At 41.2% G+C, this 6,631-nt stretch overlaps 1 pseudogene; it reads right to left on the minus strand.

Moving 5' to 3' along the window:
• Positions 1-633: 633 nt before the first annotated feature.
• Positions 634-1,121, minus strand: LOC103211421 (annotated as a pseudogene).
• Between the last annotated feature and the right edge of the window lie 5,510 nt (positions 1,122-6,631).

Raw genomic sequence — 6,631 nt, forward strand, 5'->3', positions numbered from 1 at the left:
CCTGGAAATATTTAATGTAAACATAAAAGTCCTTTTATTTATACTTTCCCTCTAAAGCTCAGGGGAAGATGACATAATATAAATAAAACAAGTATCATCTTAAGATGATGTTTTGGAGGTCCCCAAGACCATGCACATGTTTGGTGATTCACTAAAAGGAATTGTGTGACTCAGCATACAGCCGTCCTAAAGGCTTAGGTTTCTTATAGTGAAAGATATACAGCAGGACCAGCCAGGGAAAAAGACACAGACAGAGTCTAGAGAAATCCATGCACACGCTTCCTATTCTTTCTCAACTATCCCAGGAGGGGACACACTGAGCATGTTCCTTTCTCCAGCATCAAAATGCAGCCACACAAGTGCAATACTTCCACCCAGGAGCCCATTAGAGACTTACCACCAAGGTTTTTTTATTGGGGCTGGTCACTGTAGGCATCCTCTGCCTAGCAACTACCAAAATCCCTCAGGATTCTGTAACTCAGCTAGATGAGAAGGGGATTAAGGAAAATATGGAACCCCAAAAAACAAAGGATATTGCAAGCACACTGGGGGTAGAAGGGTGTCTCCCAAGCTACAGAAGGAATGGTTTGATGGTTAAGATAAAATATGAACTATAGATCAAATTAATTAGAGTTATCCACAGTCAGCAATGGTGATCTTCTTGCTGGTCTTGCCATTCCTGGACCCAAATGCTCCACGGCTTCCACAATTGTCATGCCTTCTTTCACCCTGCCAAACACTACATGGTTGTCATCCAACAATTCAGTCTTGGCAGTGCAGACAAAAAACTGGGGACCATTTGTATCAGGTCGAGCATTTGCCATAGACAGGATGCCAGGACCTGTATGCTTCAGGGTGAAGTTCTCATCATGAAATTTCTCCCCATAGATGGACTTACCACCAGTGCCATTACGGTGTGTGAAATCATCACCCTGGCACATAAACCTAGGAATAACTCTGTGAAAGCAGGAACCTTTGTAACCAAATCCTTTCTCCCTAGTGCTCAGAGCATGAAAGTTTTCTGCTGTCTTTGGAACTCTATCTGCAAACAGCTCAAAAGAGACATGCCCCAGGGGTTTGCTGATGACAGCAATGCTGAAATACACCATGGGGTTGACCATGGCTGGGCACAATGGGAAAAGTCTTAAGATACTTGGTGGCGGTGCCTGTAAAGCCAACAGGTGCTACTCTTAACCAGACATTCAAATTCTTATTCGTACTTTAAAGAAGTAAAGCATTACATGTTTTCTAGATACAATAATATTAATGAATGAGCTAGAGAAATGTATCAAGGGTGCCTCAAAAAGCCAACGCCAGGCTAGCCCCGCTGGACGTGCTGAAGGCAGAAGGTGTTCCATGGGAAAACCAGTGATTACACAAGTTAGGGCCTACCTCAGTCAAACCATCCATCCAAAGCCAATGACCCTTGTTTGACAGGCTTGTTCCCTTTGGCGATTCTCCTTCCTTACCTAAAAAGATCAACGTATACAAAAAATGCAAAGCCATTGTTTAGGCACATTACTACTGCATCAACTAACTAGGGCAGAACATACATAAAGCCACAATAAATCCAATTTTCTTATAATTTGTTCTTCAATTCTTTCTTTATCTGTACCTCAGTGTTATAAAGGAACAGGGTTTTAAAGAGGCAAAGGGTTCTTCCAAGTCTGTTACCAAAAAAAAAAAAAAAAGGAGTCCCATTGTCTCCTCTCCTCATCCTTCTCTTGAGTGTTAAGTTGCCTTAAAAATCCCTTTCCCTTGTCTTCTTGGGGTTTTAGGAGAAAGTAGTGTCTGTACTCAGACACTATCTTTACCTAGAGGGTATTTTCTCACAATTTAGAAGGGATATGGAAGATAGATTAGACAGCTGATAGTTAAAAGGTACCACTTTCCCTGTACTGAATAAAGCATTTAAAAACCATTCCTCTGATCACACTCAAATCTGGGGTCCCTCCTAACAAAAATTCCAGTATTCCATCATCTAAGCATTTGAAGGACTAACCGTGAAGCAGTCTTTGAATCTTGAATTTTTCTCCATCTCTGTCTTTTTCTTCCACCTGTCCTCTACACTCTCATCAATAAGGTGACGTGGAAGCAGGCATCTTCCAGGGTGTACCAGAGAGAAGAGTGTTTATGGATTGACTATGGATATGGAGGCTAAAGACTATTTACAGTTAGGGGGATGCAGGGAGAAGAGTCACATCCTTTGATATTCTTTACCTTCCAGAGTCACACCTAAAGTCCAGGAATGAAATTCTACAGTTAAGATAAAGGCCACTAGATGTTAAATATGGGTCACTTATTTAGCACTGCTAAACGAACAAACTGTGAAGGAGTAAAATGCTTGCTTATGTAAACACACTTTTCCTCCACCCAGAAATTTCCTTGGCTATTATTTCTTAAGCAAAATGAGCCTGAACTTTGGCCATGTCAGAAGTTTGACCTAATTGTACCTTTAGTGCTATGTGCTGGTTAATTGTTGACTTGAAACTTGAACCCACCAGAAAAGAAAGAAAACATGAGAGTTACAGGGTGAAAACTAGAAATTCAAGTAAGTTTCCTTCAACCTGTAGTTAATTAAATCATTATTTCAAATGTCTACTTTTGAATCAAAAGTAATCCCAGATGGAGAGGTTAGCCTCACAAACACATTGCTGGTCATCGTGACAGTGGGTTGTGAAATAGACTGAGTACACCGAGTACCCAATGAGATGTTTCAACAAACAGATTCTGCGCCGGAGGCACTCACTTGGCTATGCCAAGACACTTGGAAGACAGCTACCTGGCCAAATGAATGGAAGAGATCCATATTTGTACCCATTCCAAAGAAAGGTGATCCCACAGAATGTGGAAATTATCAAACAATATAATTAATAGCACAGGCAAATCTTACTGAAGACAGGTGCAGCAGTGTATTGACAGAGAGCTTCCAGAAATGCAAGCTGGATTCAGAAGAGGACATGGAATGAGGGATATCACTGCTGATGTCAGACAGATCTTAGCTGAAAGCAAAGAATACCAGAAAGATGTTTACTTATGTTTTATTGACTATGCAAAAGCATTTGATTGTGTGGATCTTAACAAATTATGGATAATACTGAGAAGAAGGGGAATTCCAGAACACTTAATTGTGCTCATGTGGAACCTGTACATAGACTAGGAGGCCGTTGTTCAAATAGAACAAGGGGATACTGCATGGTTTAAATTCAAGAAGGGAGTGTGTCAGGGTTGTATCCTTTCACCATACTTATTCAATCTGTATGCTGAGCAAATAATCAAAGAAGCTAGATTATATGAAGAAGAAAGTGGCATCAGGGTTGGAGGAAGACTCATTAACAACCTGTGATACACAGATGACACAACTTTGCTTGATGAAAGTGAGGATGACTTGAAACACTTATTGATGAAGATTGAAGACTTCAGTCCACAGTATGGATTACACCTTGATATAAAGAAAACAAAAATCCTCACAACTGGACCAATAAGCAGCATCAAGAGAAATGGAGAAAAGACTGAAGTTGTCAAAGACTTCATATTACTTGATTCTACAATCAACACCAATGGAAGCAGCAGTCAAGACTTCAGATGACGTACTGCATTGGGCAAATCTGCTGCAAAGGACCTCTTTCAAGTGCTGAAGAGCAAAGATATCCCCTTGAAGACTAAGGTGCACCTAACCCAAGCCATGGTATTTTCAACCAGCTCTTATGCATGTGAGAGCTAGACAATGAATAAGGAAGACCAAAGAAGAGTTGATGCTTTTGAGTTGTAGTGTTGGGGAAGAAAACTAAGAGTACCATGGACTGCTAAAAGGACTAACATCTATCCTGGAAGAAGTACAGCTAGAATGCTTCTTGGAAGTGAGAATGGCCAGACTTCATCTCACCTACTTTGATCATGTTGCAGAAGGGACCAGTCCCTGGAGAAGGATATCATGCTTGGCAAAGTGGAGGTACAATGAAAAAGGAGAAGGCCCTCAACAAGATGGATTGATACAGTGGCTGCAATGATGGGCTCAGGTATACCAGGGATTGTGGGGCTGGCATGGGACCAGGCAGTGTTTTGTTCTGTGTGCACAGGGTCACTATGAGTCAGAGATGACTCGACATCAGCTAACAATAACAACAACACACTGAATTATAAAGTGAAGGCATTTATACTCATGGTAAATCATTCAGCTCATACAATAAGCATGAATACTGCTGGAAAAGTATTATCTAAATATTAGGCCTTTCCCAAAAGATGAGTGCAAAGTGTATTCATTCAGACAGGACAATAGGACAACATGATCCCCATTTTGATTAAATTCAGGGAGTGTAAATTACATCTTAACACAAATGAAAGTCAGTAATAGTCACTAAAACAAACAAACAAAATCCCAAAACCCTTGTTGTACAGTCAATTCTGATTCACAGCGATGCTATAGGACAGGTGAACTTCACCATAGGGTTTCTACTTTTTTTTTTTTTTTTTTTTGTTTTTATTTTAAAAGGTTGTTTTACATTCAATGTAACATGTACATTTGGTTTCACTCCCCATTCGCCACGTCCAACCCTAACCTAGACTCTTTCCCTCCCTACCCTATAACCTTCCCCTTGTGCCCCTCACATTCATGCATTCCTGTTTGTCCTGCATTTCCTCAGTTTGAATGTTGGTCCTCTGGTGTCCCATGGTCTATTGCTCTAAGGGATGTATTACCACTGAGTGTGTGGGTGTGTCATCCTGTGTTGAGTGGTCTGCGTGTACATCTTGTTAGCTATTGGGCTGAGAGCCCACCCCTGGGGGTAAGTTTTATTCCAGGTGCAGAATGTATTCCAGCGCCATAGTATTGGGAGACTCACCAGATTTCATCTGACTAGTAATTCTGGTCATTATTGAGTTTTTGGGTTTTGTTCCACGTTTTTCCTCCCACTCTATCCAGGATCTCCAGATTTGATCCTTTACTGAGTGGTTGGCATTGGTAGCTGGGTACCATCTAGTTCTTCTGGTCTCGAGGTCCATCGTGTCCTAGGGCTGATTGCTTCTAAATGCCCTTTTGTGTGTATGTGTTTATGTGTTCTTCTTCACTTCTGACGCTAGGAGACCATAAGCTGCATCTTAGATGGCTGCTTGAAAGCTTTTAAGACCCCAGTCGCTACTCATCAATGTAGGATGTGGAGCAATGCTCTTATGTATATTGTTGTGCCAACTGAGTCTGGTGTCCCCCAGTGCTATGGTCCTGATGCAGTAGATCTATTGGATCTCTCTCCCAAGTGTCTGGCTGTCTGTGAGGGATTACTCCGTGTCTGTCTTCTATTGTTTCTATAAGGACTGCAGGTATTTTGTATCACTGGTGCCTGTGCAAGATTAGCCTCAGCTGAATCTATCCTTAGTCCAGAGTATACTTCTGTTCACTGACCCCGTCTGATCATCTCAGGCATTTATGTGCTTATCTATATAACCTAGTGTTTGGTGTTAATCACAATACAGTATTGTGGACACATTGGTTGGTATTAGCATCTGTCGTCTATCCCTTATGTGTACAATCCTGTATCCTAAGGCTGTAAATCTTTAAGGAAGCAGATGGCCTCCTCTTATTCCCACAGAGTGGCTGCTGGGTTCAAACTGCTGACCTTTGGTTAGCAGGTGAGTAACTAACCACTGTACCACCAGGGTTCTTCAATACTCACTATACGGCCTAATTCTGTCATTGATTTGCTATTTAACCTTGAACAAATCACATTTTTCCATCTGTATACATGAACACAGGCATTTTGCCTAAATTCTGAATTTTCTTTAAGCCATTTGGATATAATGTGATTGTGCTTTGCATTATATGGGCCACTACTGACCAGGATCCAGTACTGGATTTAGGATAAAAACCGCTGACCCAGTGGCCTAGGTACTTGCTACTCCACTGCCTGACTGACTGGGCATTCCCTCAGCGGGTTCCTGGTTCTTCTATCTACTACTGGAAGTTATCAACTGTGCCACATTTTGCTTTAATTTTTTCTCAAGGAGTGATAAAGGTACTATTATTGATGAAGTGGCCCTAGGCTTCAGTGTCTCTACTCTTCTTTTTTCATTGAAGCAACTGCTTTGAAATCTTGATTTTTGGAACAAAACTCTAAATCATAAAAAAGACCAGGCTTCCTGGTCTAATAAAGACTGGTGGAACCCCCCAAGAGTATGGCCCTTACACACACTTCAAGCCTGGAACCAAACTCACCACCCTGGCTCAACTTTCAGCCAAACAACAGGCAGGCCTATAAGGTAAACAATAAGATCAAGACAGTATGCACTCCCTAGAACAACTAACCTCACAAGATCAAAGGGCAGCATTTGGCCAGGAATAAAGCTCTGAGGGGAAGAAGGGATAGGAAAGAAGGACGAATGGAAATAGGAAACAGGGACAAGGTGAGAAGAGTACTGTTACACCAAGGACTGCAATCAATGTCACAAAACAAAATGTGTATGAACTGTTGAATGGAAAACAATCTACTCTGTAAACTTCTACCCAAATCACATAAAAAGTTAAAAACATCTTAATTTTTGACAAAGAAGTATTTCTTAGGAATCTAACTACTACATAATAGCAGAACAGACCACACCACCCTTAGCTCTTTAACCAAACCAAAACCAAACTCACTGC

This window comes from Orycteropus afer, unplaced genomic scaffold (genome assembly GCF_000298275.1).
Source record: "Orycteropus afer afer isolate SDZICR_OR568_19922 unplaced genomic scaffold, OryAfe1.0 scaffold00739, whole genome shotgun sequence".
Taxonomy (NCBI): Eukaryota; Metazoa; Chordata; class Mammalia; order Tubulidentata; family Orycteropodidae; genus Orycteropus; species Orycteropus afer.